The sequence below is a fragment of the Bos indicus genome, chromosome 9, assembly GCF_029378745.1.
Source record: "Bos indicus isolate NIAB-ARS_2022 breed Sahiwal x Tharparkar chromosome 9, NIAB-ARS_B.indTharparkar_mat_pri_1.0, whole genome shotgun sequence".
Taxonomy (NCBI): Eukaryota; Metazoa; Chordata; class Mammalia; order Artiodactyla; family Bovidae; genus Bos; species Bos indicus.
Window position 1 is genome coordinate 76,566,560 of NC_091768.1, and position 20,731 is coordinate 76,587,290.

The 20,731-nt window shown below is 40.2% G+C and overlaps 2 protein-coding genes across 5 annotated transcripts in view; both read right to left on the reverse strand.

Annotated features, from left to right (window-relative positions):
• The window catches only part of NHSL1 (NHS like 1), a 415,209-nt gene that overhangs the window by 160,296 nt on the left and 234,182 nt on the right, over nucleotides 1–20,731 (reverse strand). The window lies entirely within an intron of this gene.
• The window catches only part of LOC139184810 (uncharacterized), a 97,369-nt gene continuing 76,650 nt past the window's right edge, over nucleotides 13–20,731 (reverse strand). For both annotated transcript variants that reach the window (XM_070795579.1, XM_070795577.1), the window contains exon 2: nucleotides 13–20,731. This exon is cut by the window's right edge. The gene's annotated coding sequence lies outside the window, so the exon portion shown is untranslated.

Here is a 20,731-nt window from a genome sequence, read left to right on the forward strand (position 1 = left end):
TCCCTCCTCCTTGGCCCCCTGTAGCTTGGTGCTCACTCTCATCCTGTTAGTCCCTAACACCTCGTAAAAGGGGGAAACAGCCTGACCACAAGTTGGACCGCCCACCTCCACTGGGCCCTCATCTTTCTACAGTGTTTCTGCACTTACTCTGCACATTGTCCCTGTTGTTCTAAACCATTACGTTTCCTTTAAACCTCACTCCTTCCTACCTTCATATCCAGACTCAAAGATAACCTCCTTTTAAATAAAGCAAGAGCCAGACCTCCTTGATGGTCCAGAGGTTAATCTGCTTTGCAATGCAAGGGACATGGGTTCAATCCCTGGTCCAGGAAGATTCCACAAGCCACAGGGCAACTAAAATCGTTGGCCACAACTACTGCAGAGCCTGTGCTCTGCAACAAGAAGCTACTGCAATGAGATGCCCATGCACCACAATTAAAGAGTAGCCCCAGATTGCCGTAATTAGAGAAAGCTGGTGAGCAGCAACGAAGACCCAGCACAGTCATATATAAATAATTTTAAAAATAAAATAAAGCAACAGTCAAGGTCCCTCTTCCCTTCTCCCTTTTGCCCTAAGGAAAATTCTCGCAGCTTCCAGGTTAGTTCGATCCATCTGAGCTGGTCAGTCTGGCCTCCACGTCCTGTCACGTCAGCCTTGAACCACAGCCCTCACTACTCAGGAGCCACCATGGCTAATCTAACCCAGACTTCTCAGTCTGCTTTAGGCCCCCTAGCAGAGTCCAACCCGACCCCTTCTAGATTCAACTCAGTGCCCCTTCCTCGGTGGCATCATTTCTGACCACCACCACCCCCCTCCAAAGCAGCTATTTTATTTATTTACACTTCCCACCAAGAATTCACAAGCACCATGAAACTCATATGGGATTTCTTACTTTGCCACAGGTAACTGAGGTCTAACCAGCCACTCTGCCCCTTCTCCAGTCCACCAATGATCCAATGATGGAATTGAAAAGAATGTTAAGTCTGTGGGTGTTCAGTAGAAATCTACTGAATAGATCATGTATGAAGTAAGGTTTTACCACTTTCCTGCCCTCCACCCCAAGACATGCTGGTACGGCGCAGAGAGGGGGACAGCACAAATATCTGAATTAGGCAGAGAGAGATTCTGATCTTGATTTCAACACATACTTATTGACAAGTTGATCTTGGGCAAGCCTCTCTGAACCCAGCCACATACAGAAAACAAAGGATAATAACAGCGCCGCCTAGTGGGGTTATGAATCAAGCACAGCACTGTAGGACACTGTCGATAAAGGGAAATGATTACTGTCAGCTGTATCTTTTTGAACAGAACAATTTGCAAAATATAATTAGAAAAGAATAGGTAAGAGACTATTGGTACCACTTTATAAAAAAAAAATCCACTGCAGTAAAATATTACATTGTGGTTTAAGCTGCTGGGGGAAAAAAGGGATAAAATTACAGAAACTTGAAGATATGAATTAACTTTAAAAGTTATCATTTGAAAATATAAGCTTTTCCCACAATTTAGTCAGTTCAGTTGTTCAGTCGTGTCTGACTCTGCGACCCCGTGGACTGCAGCACACCAGGCTTCCCTGTCCATCCCCAACTCCCAGAGCTTGCTCAATCTCAATTATTCCATGACAGTTAATTATTTCCACTATTATTCCATGACAATTGATGTATTTGCATAGCCAAAATTAAAGATAATTAATTAGAAACCTCAGGATATTTTGCTATCCCCTCTCTCCAAAACATTAGATGTCAGATTATCACTTTTAAAGAATACATAGCTAGTTGCTAACACGCATAGTGCTGATATTTCAATGTACCTATCAATCTAGCCTGCATGAAATTCATTCAATGAACATAGTAGGACATAAGATTATTTTTATACACTAGTAACTGCAAAAACTATGTTGCTAAAGATCAGACTGCTGTTCTTAATCAAAAATGTCTGTGGATATATTTCAGTAGGGTGATCTTCAGTTTTTTTTAAAACATAGTGAGGCATATTGAACAGGGTAGCAAGGTGCTATTTTACAGCTTTTGAAAAGAAATCCTGATAGCGCAAAACTTCTGCCTGTAGACAATAATGAACCTTTCTCTGACAGTATCACAGATGCATCATTCTGTATACTAAATACCACAGCCACAGGAAATCTGATGCCCACAGCCTTATAAATCAAAGTTTACTTGCTTCCTCATTCTCTGTTGTGGACTCCCCTGACCATGCTCTGTCACAGCAATTCACTTCAAATTTTAAAAATAAAGATTTGTTTCATGGAGCTTTGATGAATCCCATCTGAAGGCCATTAAAACATACACACCCACTTCCACACAAACCAGAAAATCTGTAGAACTCAAAGAATCATCAAGTCTTGAGGCTGGCAGTTATCCTAGCAACAAATAATTCCTGCTTCCCCTTACGGACAGAATGAAGGCTGAGAAGTGTGGAAATTCGGCCACTGTCACCAGCCAGTCAGAGGCACTGCTGGGACTGGAACCCTAGTTTTCCTCACCCCATCCAGGTTCCCCCTGCTTTAAAACCACGCCTCAGCACTGGCTCTGAAGTTAGCGAGTCCCCTAGGTACTCTTCAAATCCATCAGTGAGTCACGTTTCCGTTTCCTCACACTGTTCCAAGTCGTCTTTGGTAGCACAGAGTTCATTCATTCACAATAATGCTAACTCACTCATACAGAGTTCCAACACACTCAGGAGTTATGAATTACACACCATCTTCAAATCAGTGAGGCCAATGGCTAACTAAATCTAAAAATAAAAATTAAAAAAAATCTAACCCGTAGCACTTAAAATACTTCCTTTCAACCTACTGTAAAACAACAGCCTATTTAGGAGATGAAAAGTAAGTCACTGCTTTCATCATGCAGAAGGGTTCCCCAGGCACAAACTCACGCACATTATACACATTATACTTCATGGGCCTTTTAAATATTTACTTGTTAGCAGTATTCTTCCTTTCAGGTCAAAGATTATAGTACTTAGCAACACAAAGAAGGCAGAGGGATATAGTTATGAATTAGTAAACTGCTTTGGCAAGGCTTCCATTCGTTAATTCAGTCCAACTTCAAAGGGGATTTTAAAAAGAGCTTCAGCTGTCAGAAATTAACCCTCAGTAAATTACTGAATCAAAAAGTGACTTGGCCAGTCTTTCTCAAACTGGTGTTAAGGGGAAAAAAAAAAAAAGTTCAATTGTAGGTAGAGGAGTAAAAAGTCTCTTCCAATGCAAATAAGTTTATTTAACTCTAAGTTTTAAAAAGTTTTTTTGTTGTTGTGTTAACCACAGGACTTTCCCAGCCTTTGATATGCTAATGAATACTGGAAATTTCCAAGGATGGGGTGAGAGGGGATTTCAGTTTATTTGATCACATTTATTATCTGGAAGGAGGGTGGATGGGAATAAAGCATGAGAAACACACTGCGCTGGCTGCTCAGGTTCCAGGCAATAGAACCAAGAAAAAGCTTTCCTAAGGCACCATGTATACTTGTTCTTTGGTAGCAGAGAATGGACTCCCATTCACGACTATTCCAGGATAAGGTGAGCATCAAATGTCGACTGGGAGAAGGAGCCTAAACAGAGCTAAATCCCTAAAAACTTAACTTCTGGTGGCCCCTGAGACTGCCGGTTCAGCTGGGCTTCTCAAATCACTCCCTGGCTCTTGGGGGCGGGAGGGGAGGTGCCCTTTTGCCTCCTTACCTGTTCCTGCAGAATGACTTTTCTGAGTAGGGTTGTACTTTCCCTGAACTTTTTGAAGTGCATGCTCTAGTCTATTTCAATGAGTTTTAACCATAGCTGAACATCAGAATCACCAAGGGAGCTTTTAACTCTACAGATATGTGGGCCCAAGGCCAAATCTACAGAATCCAACACGATTCCCAAGGAGCAGCAGCCAGAGCTGAACCACTGTTTGGCTTCCCAGGAAGACAAAGCCAATAGACAAAGAACTGATCATGCGTGGACCATGTATTGAGCACACTGACATTAATAAGGGAAAGGCTACATAGCAAGATTTTAATGAGTCCCTAAGTTTACCAACAAATCACAGGTGGCTTTTTTTTTTTTTTTTTCTTGGCCACTTTCACAAACAAAAACATATTACTTTGAGGGGAATAGGTGCTTAGAACAAAGCATGCTCTCCAAAGCCCGTTCAGGTGCAGAGGGCTGTGGGTGGGTGTCTGCTGGTTCTTAGGAACTAAGTCCCCACTCCCCCACCCCACCCACCCAGCACATGATCCTAATTTGGGACTCATTTCATTACGTCTTGAGTCTTTGGAAGTCACAAAACCACAGGTGTTCACTGTATTAAAGGCAAGACTGCGATACCCTACACAGCACAGGGTGATCTTCATAAGGAGCTCGGTCACATCCATGAAATCGAAAGCAATTTATCAAAATTATATTCACTCAGCCCTTCTTATACATATAGTCTCTAAGCAGAGTATGTCAGAAAAGGGAACAGACATGAGAAAGAGGGAGAGAGTTAACATTAAAGATATATAGGGACTTCCTTGACAGTCCAGTGGATAACTGCCTTCCAATGCAGGGTATGCAGGTTAGATCCCTGTTTGGGGAGCTAAGACCCCGCATGAAAGTGAAAGCGTTAGTCACTCAGTCGTGTCCCACTCTTTGTGACCTCATGGACTATAGCCCGCCAGGCTCCTCTGTTCATGGGATTCTTCAGGCAAGAATACTGGAGTGGGTAGCCATTCCTTCTTCCAGGGAATCTTCCCAACCCAGGAATCAAACCCGGGTCTCCTGCACTGCAGGCAGATTCTTTACTGTCTGAGCCACCAGGGCAGCCATAAGATTCCACATGCCAAAAAAAAAAAAAAAAAAAACAGAAGCAATATTATAATAAATTCAACAAAGACTTTAAAAATGGCCCATATCCAAAGAAATACTAAAAATATTTAAAATCAAAGATATATAAATATAGATAAATATATAAAAGAACCAACTTTAATAGGGGACTCTGGAATAGAATATTAAAAAATTTCTCTCTCTTTCCTTTCTGAATTTCTTTAATCAGCAGAAAAGGTACCTATGCATACTGAATGTGTAAGAACAGTCCAGCATAAAGACAAGGTTGAGAACTGGCGAGGAAGCAAAGCCATGAGTCCTGATGGAGAAGACAGATAAGAGAAAGCGAAGGTCCACAGGCTGCCCAGGTCCTAGCGGCCACATCATCTGTACACGAACCTGCTGCAGGATCTGTTGTAACTGACAAAGGTAGCGCCAACAGAGCCCACTTTCTCCTCATTTTAAGTAGCAATAGAGACATTTGGGGGGCTTCCCAGGTGGCTCGGTGGTAAAAAATCTGCAGGAGATAAAAGTTCTACCCCTAGGTTGGAAAGATCCCCTGGAGAGGGAAATGGCAATCCACTTCAGTATTCTTGCCTGGAGAATCCCCAAGGATAGAGGAGCCTGGTGGGCTACAGTCCATAGGGTCGCAAGAGAGTCAGACACAACTGAGTGATTAAACAACAATAGTATTTCTGAGTCTCTTTCTTCCCTTCAACACTGCCTTCTTCCCAACCCCAAAGAGAAAAAAAGGCCATAAACGTCACTTTGAAAGCTTAAACCAAACACATTAGGGACAAAGGTACCTCTTTCTTTGTAGCTTTCCTGCAAAGCAACTTAAAAGGCATTTCTTTGGCAAAGATCTCAATCTCTTCAGGAATTCAAGTGTCAGTCTGATAGAGGCAAAGAACAGGGCCAAGGAGTCAGAATATACATTGTCTGACCAGTGGAATCAGCTGGGAAAAGTTGCTGCAACTCTCTGGGCAGCACTGACAATAAAAAGAAGAGGTTAAATTAGCACCCAGAGACCCTCCCAGCTCTAAAGCTAGGGTGCCGGTACACTAGCACTGACTCCACTTTGCAGTTTCAAACAAACCACGCAACATCTCAACTACTGTTAAACTGCAATGGGAGGCCTCCGGGGTCACGTGGAAACAATTTCTTAAATGAAAGCTTTTTTTAATCAACTATGTGAAAAGCACCTAATCTAAAAATAGACTAAAAGGATTATGTGGACAAGTCAAAATAGAATTTTGATGACTAAGTGGACTGCTAAACTATCATGACATACCTCAAAGCAAGTGAAGAAACCGAACAGCGTTTCATTTGTTAATATGTTTAAGATTACAAAGACATGATAAATTTGGCAAAATAGCCAAGGTTCATGGAAGCATCAGCATCACCACAAAAGGACACCCCCAAGAGTGCACTGCAATTAACTTAGCAGAACTGCTCCAAAGGGGTAAAGAGGTTGAGTATGTTTTTAAGCTCACATCCGTTTCTCACCTCGATTCAATGGAGGTTGAAGCGGGGAAGATGGGCATCTATGGACAGACGCTCAAAGCTCACTGAGATAACTCTTTAAAAACAGTTTCTAGAGGCAGACGCAGCCTCCCAATCAAAAAGTTAAGACTTTCAAACACTGAGTGGAACACAAAAACCTAATATACAATACTCCCAGCAGGTCCTATGTAAATGACATTCTTTTTTCATTTTATTTTAGTATTTGCATTGCCCTTTTTGCTTTCTTTAGCAGCTACACATTAGGAGGACCCAGAAATGAACATTATGATCTATTAAAGTGCAAGAAGCAGGACAAACCAACTCTCCGTGAACCTGTTCAATAAGCAGAAGATATTTGCTTATTAAAAAACAGTATATACACTTCCCTGTATGCATGTTATCTTTCAATTAAAGTTTCAAAAAATCAACACTGTTCTCTTGGGTAACAAAGTCTGGCATGACTTTGATAAAATTAACTCTTAAATAGGAAAGTAACTGTTAGGTCTTCCAACAGGTCATCTTGGGTTAAAAATAAGATAATGAATACCCATTACTTCATGGGAAATAGATGGGGAAACAGTGGAAACAGTGTCAGACTTTATTTTTCTGGGCTCCAAAAATCACTACAGATGGTGACTGCAGCCATGAAATTAAAAGACGCTTACTCCTCGGAAGGAAAGTTATGACCAACCTAGATAGCATATTGAAAAACAGAGACATTACTTTGCCAACAAAGGTCCGTCTAGTCAAGGCCATGGTTTCTCTAGTGGTCACGTATGGATGTGAGAGTTGGACTGTGAAAAAGCTGAGCACCGAAGAATTGATGCTTTTGAACTGTGGTGTTGGAGAAGACTCTTGAGAGTCCCTTGGACTGCAAGGAGATCCAACCAGTCCATTCTGAAGGAGATCAGCCCTGGGATTTCTTTGGAAGGAATGATGCTAAAGCTGAAACTCCAGTACTTTGGCCACCTCATGCGAAGAGCTGACTCATTGGAAAAGACTCTGATGCTGGGAGGGATTGGGGGCAGGAGGAGAAGGGGACGACAGAGGATGAGATGGCTGGATGGCATCACTGACTCGATGGACTTGAGTCTCAGTGAACTCTGGGAGTTGGTGATGGACAGGGAGGCCTGGCGTGCTGCAATTCATGGGGTTGCAAAGAGTCAGACACGAACTGAGCGACTGAACTGAACTGAATGAATAGAAATACAGATTTGTAATCAAAAGCCAAGTGATAATAGACATTTCTGATAATATGAAAAATCTAATGCAACTGAATTATATCAACTTATTCCCCATTTCTTAGTTTTCCAACCCCAGGTATAGAAACAAAATAGTATTTATTTTTCTGAGCTAGTGAATCATTGATCAAGTACCTAAAATCCTCGTACGTGACCTTCAACTCTTAATTTTCCTATATCAAATGGAAATGAAAGAACACACAGAAATAACAGGTATCTACTGAGGACCACTGTGTACCAGGGGATACTACTAAGGATACAGGATGAGTAAGAGGTGCTGGGGTGCTCCAGGGGGTGCAGGGTCAGGAAGGCAGGGGAATGTGATTTAGTAGACATCACTACAATATATGATACATAACTTCTCAATTTGTGAACTACATGGCTATGTTTTACACAGACCCTTTTATATATGCAAGAAAAGAGGTGTCATGAATTAATATTAAACTTACATTTTGACTTAACCAGTGGAGAACAACTTAGGTTCATTAATTTCTTCTTTCATCTCTTGATAGTCATCTCTTTTTTTGAGGGGGAGTTCTCTTTCACTCTACCCTTCCTACTTAATTTTTCTGCAATAAACTTTGACTTTCTCATCTCCTAGTCTAGTTTCAAACTTAGGCCTTTATGGCTTCCTGACACTATATCTAAGTTGGTTATCTGTTTTTAGAAGTGACCTTTATTATATTCCTGACCTTTATTGAAAGTACTTGTCTGGTTTTCCATTAACTGGTATTTTTTTCCTAATTGCCACCCAAATGAATCTGCAATTCCTATTCCTATTATTTCATTTACACAATTAACCCTGGAACAATTTTTTTCCAAACCAAATAGGAACTCTGTGCCCCTTACTGCCATATACAATTTTATTTTTTTAACCTATTATTGTTCATTTAATTTAGTAATGTAGTATGCCTGCCAAATCCCATCTTAAAATTCCAGGAGATGACCTGAATTCCTTTTCTGTATTTTGTTGTATTTAACTAACACTTTGAATTCATCTTCTGGGCAGGGGGTGGACATGAGGATTGGGGTGGCTATGGAGTCAGAAAGACCTGGACTCCCTTACTAACTCAATTCCATATGCATTGTGTGAATTTGAGGTATACAGATTTAAGTTGACTAACTTCTCTTTCTAAAGTCAAAGAGGTTTGTGGAAGGGGTAAATTAGGTGACACATACAGAGCATTCAGCCAGACACTGCATGCCTCACTGAATAATGGGTATTTTAAGTAGCACATCTCTGGAGGAACTTGATTTCCCACTTCACGTGGAAACATTCCTTCTGTTCTACCTTCCTCTTGAGCAGTCACTGTCTTCCCTTCTTGCATTTGTGAAGGAACAATCTATGTTGTTGCCTCCACTTTTTCAATGCACAGTTCTTGCCTCAACATCCAGCAATAGAACTTCATAACTTTTGTACCTGCTATGCTGATAATACTAATAAATGTTTACTGAGTCGGTTTAAAGCCAATCATTATATCAGATGGCCACTTCTCTACTGTGCTCTTCTTTGCTGACCCTCCTCCTCTGATTGCCCCTAAACTGGTGATGTTCATTCACGGCCCTTTCTGGGATTCTCTCTGGTGATTTCTTCCAGTCAACACGCCATAAAACAGCATAACTAACATATTACAAGGACTCTACAATGATGGTTCCAGCACTCACACTGCAGTTACCATGCCCAGCTGCTTTCCTGGCAATCCTCATCTGATTAAGCTGAAGACCCTCAATCTCTGTACTTTCAAATCACAGCTTAACGTCCTTCCTCAAACAGAAAGTTAACAGCATCTAACTGATTAATACCAAACCTACTAGCCTCACAGCTTAAAACAGAAAATTCAGAGTCAACATTGATTTCTTACTTTCCATCTTTCTTTGAATCTCTTTAATCCATGCCCTTAATTCAGACCCCGATTAAATAAAAGGGTTTACACAGTGTCTTAGTCAGCTTAGGCTGTGTGTGTGTTAGTCACACTCAGTTGTGTCCGACTCTTTGTAATCCCATGGATTGTAGCCCACCAGCCTCCTCTGTCCATGGAATTCTCCAGACAAGAATACTGGAGTAGATTGCCATTCCCTTCTCCAAGAGATCTTCCCGACTCAGGGATCAAACCTGTGTCTCCTGCATTGTGGGCAGATTCTTTACTGTCTGAGCCACAAGGGCTGCTATAACACAAATATCATAGATGGGATAGCAGAAACAGGCAGATCTGGTGTCTGGTGAGAGCCTACTTCCTGGTTTGCAGATGGTAGTCTTTTTGTTGAATCCTCACATGACAGAGAACTGACAGAAAACAAGCTCTCATGTCTCTTCCTAAAATGGCACTAATTCCCTTCATGAGGGTTCCACTCCTATGACCTAACCACCCAATGGCCCCACCTCTTAAAACCATCACACTAGGGGGTTAGGCTTCCAACATAGAAATGGGGGTGGGGATGGGGCAGAGCCATGAACAAGCATTCAATCCAAAACATACAATAAAAGATACCCTGAAAAGGACTGATATCTACTTGCTCTTTTTCACCTTTCCCTTGATTACCTCATGATTCCATTATAGCGGGCTTCTAGTGTTTCTTCCTGCTTCATTTTTCTAGTCCATCTAACCGGCAACAGCTTCACAAAGACTAGCAGAGTCGTATCCAGTTCCTTAGAGTAGTACACTACAACGTCTGCTTCAGTTTGGTTCTCCGCTAGTTAGCATCCCTTGACTAAAAATAACACCAACAAGCTTAAATAAGCTTAAGCAAGGGGAATGTATTAGAAAGCCAAAATGGCAACTCATAGAAACCAACATTAAGAATACAACTGGCTGCCAAGGAAAACTGGAAATGACCTGTCAGGAATCCATGAAGTTACTTCTTACCACATCCTGTTTGTGCTTTATTCCCTGCAAATCAACTTCCTGTGCTCCCCAGTCCACTCAGTAGGACACTGGTTTCGAGCACTTCTTATGGGTTGAATTGAGTCTGCCCTAAAAAGATATGTTAGTATTCTAAGCCTGTACCTCAGAATGTGACTTTATTTGAGGATGTGGTCTTTATACAGGTAATCAAGTTAAAATGAGATCACTGTGGTGGGCTCTAATGCAATATAGTTGATGTCCTCATACAAGGGGGAAATTTGGACACAGAGACACAAGTAGAAGCGAGACAATGTGAAGAGACACAGGAGAAGACGGCCATCTACAAGCCAAGGAGAGAGGCCTCGCATGGATCCTTCCTCAGCCCTCAGAAAGCACAAAACACGCCAGCACCTTGACGTGAGCCTTAGCACTCAACCCTACCACACAGAGTACTTCTCTCTCTCTCTTTCTCTCTCTCGCTCCATTCTCTTCTTACATTCTCTCTGGCTCAGTACTCAAGAGGAGCCCGTGTGGCCAGCTTGGGATTGATGGCCAACCTAGTCCAATGCACTGGGTCAGGCTCCCCAGACAAATGTGGCTCTGAGGACCAGGGGTGGTGTTTGGGCATCAGAGAACCACATCTTCATGGGGTTCCAAAACGCATCCAAGCATCCAAAATGCAATGCAATTAACAGTAATTTGGGACAGTATTATAACAAATAACTATTATTATGTTATGGCTCATTCTGTTTCTACTCTATCAGGTGACTGCTGGTACACACTAGTCAAAAACCACCACACTCGGTATGTTTACACAGTCACACTCAGCTGTCCGAGATAGGTTCCAGCGTGATAACCTAAAGAAGGTGGTTTGAGGATTTAAAATTATACAGTTAATAATATTGATTAGTTCAACTGTTCCTAAGAAAATTCCAACTAACAATCCTTTTTCACAATAGCACTGGAGAAGGAAATGGCAACCCACTCCAGTGTTCTTGCCTGGAGAATCCCAGGGACGGGGGAGCCTCATGGGCTGCTGTCTATGGGGTCACACAAGTCAGACATGACTGAAGTGACTTAGCAGCAGCAGCAGCATAACTGTGGAGAAGATGAGGTCAGGCAAATGATTTTTTCTGGGATAAAAAGCATTATTAAAGGTAGAGACCCATCACCCCTCATGAATTAAAGTCAAATACTCTCCATTACGACAAACTACAGTCTTCTCCCAGCTTCCCATCCCACAAGAATACTGAATGAGGAGAAGACAGGAGATGGTATGACAGAGTGCCTTCTTCTAAAAAGTAGGCAAATCGTCAAAAGCAGCAGAAATGAACACTGGGAGTGGGAGCAGTACCACTCCATAGCAGGTATCGTGGAACTGGGTGGAACATTTCAAGTTGTCACACTGACTGGGTCACTTCACTGGCATTTCGTGGGCACACTGGACATCCTACAACGTGTGGGATGTATGTGGTCCTACATCCTTCACCGAGTTCAGAAGTTCCAGAATTATGTCAGTAAAAAAGGTCTTTTTCATATCATCAGAGCCTGGAAACTCAATTCTATTTTACATAAAAATGCCACATTTGTGCTTGACTTTACTGTATGCTAAATCTTCAAGAAATGCAGATATTGTTAAATCGAAAGATCATTTCAGTTTGCTTCGTTTGGAATTTTATCAAGAAGTGTTTATCATTTCTGAAAACTGCATCACTGGCAGCACCCTGCTCGCAGAGTTTGGTGTCTCAAACACGCACATGGTCACTGCACACACATGGAGGCATCTAATTGCTTTGTTACCTCTTCTAGTACAGTTTCACCTGAGCAATGACTATGAAATTACTTTCCTTTTAGTTCTCCTTACATTATAGCCAGGGCAGTATACTGACTTTAGAGGGGTGAGATGGGGGGGGAGATGGGAGGGAGGTTCAAAAGGGAGGGATATATGTATACCTATGGCTGATTCATGTTGAGGTTTGACGGAAAACAACAAAATTCTATAAAGCAATTCAATAAAAAATAAATTAAAAAATAAAATAAAATGGAGCATATAAATGGATTACATTGCCTGAGAAATTCCATTTGTTAGATCATTGAATCACTTTAAAAATACCTGCACATGGACCCTTTCTCTACTGTACTCAGATACTTGTCCAAACAGACTAAAATGAAGGGAGCTCGTCTGTGTACTGCGGTGGGAGAAACCATATGATTCTATTAATACCCAGTACTGAATCCTGCCTCTGTTCCTTATAGGATGACTACATTCTCACACCTGAGGCACTATAATGAAGATGAAATTCCAGCAAGTGACCTTCTGCACACTTCTTTTCAATTCAGGTCACTCTTGTATTTTCAGTCATTAGGTTGCGAAAGTACACAAGTCAAAGTTCAGAGCACAGAGTCCTATTTCCCAGCAGATCCCCTGTTGACCATCAGCAAATCTCCTCTTCTCTCTGTGTTCAAGTTTATCCTGCTGTAAAATCAGAAGACTTGTTTGTTACCTCCCAGCACAGGGACATTTTATAATCTAAGAAAACATGCTGAGCTACCTACCTGTTTCAAATTCTGATATGTATCTCTTCAAAACAAATTCTATATGATAAGAATAATTTTATAGTAGTTCTATATGAAAGAGATTTGGAAGGCTGTAGTCTTTCCCCACCTTGTAAATATATGCAGAAATAATGGTGTTAATGAAATTAGAATTGGCTTATCTAACCAAGTGTGTAACCCAAGATACTCTAGAAACCTCCAGTTTCTCCTTGAGTGCTTGAGATACCTTGAGCTTATCAAATGACAGATGTGCAGTTTGATCCAATCTGATCTCCAGGGAAGGTCTCAGGCTGGGCTAGGTTAGTATCTGCACAAGGGCTAGAAAGTAACTTTCCAATGTCACCTATATGTCTTTTCTGTTGACTGGTGCTGAAAGAATTCAGAATATGATCCTATGGATACCCAGGTGAAGCCTGTAGCAAATTTTAAATGGATGAATACAGAGGTGTTTTGAATTCTCTCACAGCCTTTTTTCAACTTGATTTAACAAGGCAACTGCAAATATTAAGTGTTTACTAGCACCATAAAGGGTTGTTAAACTCAAGGTTGCTGAGTGACAAAAAACCTAAGAATTTTCTTTCCAAATGTCCTTAAACTTTAATTTTTTAATCAAAAGAGAACATTGCTAAGCCAAATCAAGTGTAATCTATGCTTCCTTAGGTTCAGACTGTTTCATTATACTATAGTAAATTTAAATGGAAAAATAATTTTGGCACTTTTTTAACAATCCAGAATTTTACTTGAAATTTTCTTAAAATTTTCTTTAGTAACCAGAGAATTCAAACACCTCTTAATATCCTCATTAGAATTTACATATTTGGCAATTACAGGGATCAAAAGGTTTCGTTTGTGAGAGGGTAAATTTGTTTTACAATAATCCAGACCTCCAATATTTCAAAATGTTCTTTAGAAAACCCATCCCACAAAAATGACCACTTCATCCGGTAGCATGATACATCTGCCTGTATCATCACGTATCAGAAAATACTGTCTACTTGGCAAGAGCTGTCTCCACTTCAAAATCATTTGTAACCCATCTTAGAGCATTTTTTCAATGATGATTATGACAGCATTGAATTAAAAAAAAAAGACAAAGGATCCTACTCAAATTTTATGTGCCTCCATTTACCTTTTGGGAGATTAAATGTACTGAAGAGAATCTGGACTAACTGGATAGGAATGATTTATAAATCTGGTTGCTCTGTAAACCTAAATCATTTATCTTGGAACTCTGATCCAAAGTAAACCTCACCAAAATTATTGGACATCTTTTTATTACACTCCTTGGCCTGATTTTAATGCTTTCATTTTAACACAGCAACCAAATCTATTGTTATGTTCAAAATCTGTCTAGTTATGTTTTCCAGTTTTCTGTATACCCATTCGCAAGCTCAACCAACACCTATGTCATTAAGGAAATGTCAAACATTCTTGGGAATCTGTTGGAGAACCTTTTAACCTTTTGTTATGCATTCAGTTTCATCTTTGGACATGTGATGCTATTGCCTAACTGCACCTGTCATGCAGAAAATGCATGTCAGAGGAATACTGGTTTGCTTTTTTCTTTCTTTTTTAAAAAGTACTCTTTGGTAAAGCTAAAGTAATGACTAATGCTCACAATAGGTTATTTTTCTTCAATCAGGTAATTAGTTCAGTTCAGTCGCTCAGTCCTGTCCAACTCTTTGAGATCCCATGGACTGCAGCACACCAGGCTTCCCTCTCCATCACCAACTCCTATCAAGTTGGTGATGCCATCCAACCATCTCATCTTCTGTCATCCCCTTCTTCTCCTGCCTTCAATCTTTCCCAGCACCAGGGTCTTTTCAAATGAGTCAGTTCTTCACATCAGGTGGCCAAAGTATTGGAACTTCAGCATCAGCATCAGTCCTTCCAATGAACACCCAGGACTGATCTCTTTTAGGATGGACTGGTTGGATCTCCTTGCAGTCCAAGGGACTCTCTCAAGAGTCTTCTCCAACACTGCAGTTCAAAAGCATCAATTCTTTGGGGCTCAGTTTTCTTTATGATCCAACTCTCACACCCATACATGACTACTGGAAAAACCACAGCCTTGACTAGACGGACCTTTGTCAGCAAAATAATGTCTCTGCTTTTTAATATTCTGTCTAGGTTGGTCATAGCTTTTCTTCCAAGGAGCAAGCATCTTTTAATTTCATGGCTGCAGTCACCATCTGCAGTGATTTTGGAGCCCAAGAAAATAAAGCCTGTCACTGTTCCAATTGTTTCCCCATCTATTTGCCATGAAGTGATAGGACCAGATGCCATGATCTTTGTTTTTTGAATGTTGAGTTTTGAGCCAACTTTTTCACTCTCCTCTTTCACTTTCATCAAGAGATTCTTCAGGACCTCTTCGCTTTCTGCCATAAGGGTGGTGTCATCTGCATATCTGAGGTTATTGGTATTTCTTCCAGCAATCTTAATTCTAGCTTGTGCTTCATCCAGCCCAGCATTTCACATGATGTATACTGCATATAAGTTAAACAGGGTGACAATATACAGCCTTGATGTACTCCTTTCCCAATTTGGAACCAGTCTGTTGTTCCACGTCCAGGTCTAACTGTTGCTTCTTGACCTGTATACAGACTTCTCAGGAGGCAGGTCAGGTGGCCTGGTATTCCAATCTCTTGAAGAATTTTTCAGTTTGTCATGATTCACACAATCAAAGGCTTTGGCGTAATCAACAAAGCAGAAGAAGATATTTTTCTGGAATTCTCTTGCTTTTTCTATGATCCAATGAATGTTGGCAATTTGATCTCTGGTTCCTCTGCCTTTTCTAAATCCAGCTTGAACATCTTGAAATTCATAATTCATGTACTGTTGAAGCCTGGCTTGGAGAATTTTGAGCATTACTTTGCTAGTATGTGAGATGAGTGCAATTGTGCGGTAGTATGAACATTCTTTGGCACTGCCTTTCTTTGGGATTGGAATGAAATCTGACCTTTTCCAGTCCTGTGGCCACTGCTGAGTTTTCCAAATTTGCTGGCATATTGAGTACAGCACTTTCACAGCATCATCTTTTAGGATTTGAAATAGCTCAGCTGGAATTCCATCATCTCCACTAGCTTTGTTCATAGTGATGCTTCCTAAGGCCCACTTGACTTCGAATTCCAGAATGTCTGGCTCTAGGTGAGTGATCACACCATCATGGTTATCTGGGTCATGAAGATCTTTTTTGTATAGTTCTTCAGTGTATTCTTGCCTCCTCTTAATATTGTCTGCTTCTGTTAGGTCTATACCATTTCTGTCCTTTATTGTGCCCATCTTTGCATGAAATATTTTCTTGGTATCTCTAATTTTTTGAAGTGATCTCTAGTCTTTCCCATTCTGTTGTTTTCTTCTATTTCTTTGCATTGATCACTTAGGAAGGCTTTCTTATCTCTCCTTGCTATTCTTTGGAACTCTACATCCAGACAGGTATATCTTTCCTTTTCTCCTTTGCCTTTTGCTTCTCTTCCTTTCTCAGCTATTTGCAAGGCCTCCTCAGACAGCCATTTTGCTTTTTGCCTTTCTTTTTCTTGGGGATGGTCTTGAATACCGCCTCCTATACAATGTCACAAACCTCAGTCCATAGTTCTTCAGGTACTCTATCAGTCTAATCCCTTGAATCTATTTGTCAGTGGAAGTGACATACATATACGTAACTGTATAATCATAAGGGATTTGATTTAGGTCACGCCTGAACAGTCTAGTGGTTTTTCCCTACTTTCTTCAACTTAAGTCTGAGTTTGGTAATAAGGAGTTCATGATCTGAGCCACAGTCAGCTCCTGGTCTTGTTTTTGCTAACTATATAGAGCTTCTCCTTCTTTGTCTGCAAAGAATATAATCAATCTGATTTCAGTATTGACCATCTGGTGACGTCCCTATGTAGAGTCATCTCCTGTGTTGTTGGATGAGGGTGTTTGCTATGACCAGTGTGTTCTCCTGGCAAAACTCTGTTAGCCTTTGCCCTGCTTGCTTTTGTACTCCAAGGCCAAATTTGCCTGTTACTCCAGGGATCTCTTGACTTCCTATTTTTGCATTCCAGTCCCCTATCATGAAAAGGACATCTTTTGGGGGTATTAGCTCTAGAAGGTCTTGTAGGTCTTCATAGAACCGTTCAACTTCAGCTTCTTAGGAATTAGTGGTTGGGACACAGACTTGGACTACTGTGATACTACTGAATGGTTTGCTTGGAAATGAACAGAAATCATTCTTCATTTTTGAGATTGTACCCAAGTACTGCATTCAGACTCTTTTGTTGACTGTGAGGGCTACTCCATTTCTTCTCAGGGATTCTTGCCCCTAGTAATAGATATAATGGTCATCTAAATTAAATTCACCCATTCCAGTCCATTTTATTTCACTGATTCCTAAAATGTTGATGTTCACTCTTGCCACTTCCTGTTTGACTACTTCCAACTTACCTTGATTCATGGACCTGACATTCCAGGTTCCTATGCAATATTGGTCTTTACAGCATTGGACTTTACTTCCATCAACAGTCACACCCACAACCGGGCATTGTTTTCACTTTGGCTCTGTCTCTTCATTCTTTCTGGAGTTATTTCTCCACTCTTCTCCAGTAGCATATTGGCACCTACCGATCTGGGGAGTTCATCTTTCAGTGTCATATCTTTTTGCCTTTTCATACTGTTCATGGGGTTCTCAAGGCAAGAATACTGAAGTGGTTTGTCATTCCCTTCTCCAGTGGACCACATTTTGTCAGAACTCTCCACTATGACCCATCTGTCTTAGGTGGCCCTACATGGTATGACTGATAAGTTTCAATGAGTTAGTCAAGGCTGTGGTCCATGTGATCAGTTTGTTTAGTTTTCTGTGATTATGGTTTTCATTCTGTCTGCCCTCTGATGGATAAGGATAAGAGGCTTATGGAAGCTTCCTGAGGGGAGAGACAGACTGTGGGGGAAACTGGGTCTTGTTCTGACAAGCAATCAGGCAATCAGCACTACAAAAACTCAGGAATTCATTTATTTTAATGACAAAAGTCAAGTGGAGGTTAAAAAGGAAGGAAATGTACATGCTTCCACTTTTTCCTAAGATGATCTATCAGATTATACATCCCTATAGCACAGTAAGTGTATCAATACTCCTCAGGACCATGAGACACACTACACTTTTTTACGATGTGAAGGTAAAACATCAGGTTTATTACTGAAAATTTGTTATTTTGAAATCATTTTTCATTTACAAGAAGGTACAAAGAAATGTACAGTGAAGTCCCCATGCACCCCTCTCCCAAAATTAACACCCTACGTAACTACAGTACAATATCAAAACCAGGAAACCGGCAGTGGTAACAAGCCATACACATCTTACCCATATCTCACCTGTTCTATATGGACTCCTGTGTATGTGTGTAGTTCTACATAATTTTACCACGTTACTTTGAAGAACTACCACCTCCATCAATATCACATCACCACAGACTCCATCACACTACCCCTTTATAGACACTCCCACCCCACCCTTAACCCCTGACAACCATGCATCTGTTCTGTATCTCTAAATTATGTTATTTCATGAATACTATACAAATGGAATTGTGCAGAGTAGTTCCTCTTGTGATTGCCTTTTTTTCCTTCACTCAAGCATAATTTCCTTGAGGTTTTTCCTTTGTATTACTGAGTATTATTCCATGGTATAGATATATCAGTTTGTTCATCCACTGAAGGACACTTGAGTATTTTCTAGTTCTGGCTTATATGCCTAAGAGTCCAACTGTTAGGTCACAGGGCAGGTCCAAGTCCACTTTTAGTTTTAAATAAAAATGCCAAATTATTTTCTGGAGTTTCTGTACCAGTAATACACAAATGATCTAGTTTCTACCTATCCTCACTAGTACTTGGTATTACTTTCTTTATTTTAGCCATTCTAAATGGTAGGTAGTGACATCTCATCATGGTTTTAATTTGTATTTCTCTAATGGCTCATGATGTTGGCTATCTTTTCATATAATTATTTGGCACGTGTATCTCCTAGTCAGTGAAAGTTCCATGCACATCTTTGCCTAGTACTAGTCCTGAAGATTTTTCCTTTGTTTTTTACCTAGAAATTTTGAAGGTTTATGTTTTACAGTTAAGTCCATGACCCATTTTGAGTCAATTTTTGAGTAAAGTGTAAGGTGTCTTAGGTCAAGATTAAATTTTTCCTTATGGATATCCAGTTGCTCCAGCATCACTTATTAAGCATATTTCTGCAGACCTATTTCAGAATTCTCTATTCTGTTCTACTGATCTACTGCTTACCCAATCCCAGTACCACAATGTTCTGATTACTAAAGCCATACAATAGGCCTTAACGTCAGGAAGTGATTATGCCCATTTTTTCTTTTCCAAAGTTGTTTTGGATACTCTATGGCCTTTCCATTTCCATATAAATTTCAGAATTAGTTTGTCTATTTCTTAAAAAAAAAAAAAAATTACTGAAACTTTAATAAGAATTACAGTAAACCTAAGATCAATTTGGATGAAAACTGACATCTTTAAAATGGTGAATATTCCAATCACAAATATGGTATGTCTTTTTAAGTATTTAGGTCTTCTTTGATTTCTTTCATTAGCTTTTTATAATTTGCAGCATACGGAATCTGTACAGATTTATATACTTCATTTTCTTCAGAGCAAATAAAGACGCTGCATTTTTAATTTTCATTTCCATAGAAAATGATTTTTGCATGTAATTGAATTATTTTTTAAAGTTTACTCAATCTAATTTTGGATTATTACCAACAATTGGGGGCATCTATCATTTTCCATGGGTAACACAGCAAAGAGAATGCACCTGGAACTGCATATGACATGCTTTGTGTTCTTTTCATCATCAGTACACGTAAGTGTTTAGAGTCACATCCTTGTCATCGGACGCATTAAGAATCCATGCATTCAAGACACTGTTGTGCTCTAAAAAATTAAAGCAGAATTTCTTCCTAGGTAGTTCATAAATCAACAGTGGACATCATCATGATTAAGCACGTGAGGAAACCCACAGAGAAAGCCCTCAAACAAGCCTTCAAACAAACAAAGAAATTGCCAACATGGACAGAAATTAATTCAGCTCACAATATTATTTACTGGCTTCAGTTTCCATTTAGGAAAAGAAAAAAGATGACTTCTACTCCCCAAATTAGCTACTTAAACAACTGGCCAAAATGTAACTATTAAACAAATAGTTAAGCTTTTAAAATGAAATAACTTGCTGGGAAAAGAATAACATTTTATCCACTTCTAGGGGAAACCTTTTTGAGGATTTCCAGCACTTTAAAAACAAAACACCACTCAGTGCTCTACACGCCAAGACTGTGAGATGAGTGTACAGGTTTCCCACGCGTTCCTCGGAAAGCACTATGAGGTCTGGCGGGACCTGCACAGCACAGCAGTGCTTGTGTGAGAAGGCTTTCACCAAACAGTCACTGACAACTACTGTGTGCGGACCCCACACTAGGGGTTAAATGTAAATGGCCTTGGCCCTTGTCCTCAAGCAGCCCACAATCTAAAGACAGGACTGACTTAAAAGTTATCATTACAATTCTTACAGATATAACCAGACCTATTTTAGACCAAAATTACCTTCTCTCATTTTGAATCTCTCATTCTAAGAATATCTCACCTTTTCCAAGTGGAAACACGTCATGTACCCTAAATGTTACCAAGAAGTATAGCTATAATTGCAGGGCAATATGGTTCAATATAAATTCCAAATCAATTTCGATTTTTCTTTTCAGAGAAAAATCACACACTTGTACCAACCACATATAGAAGAGAG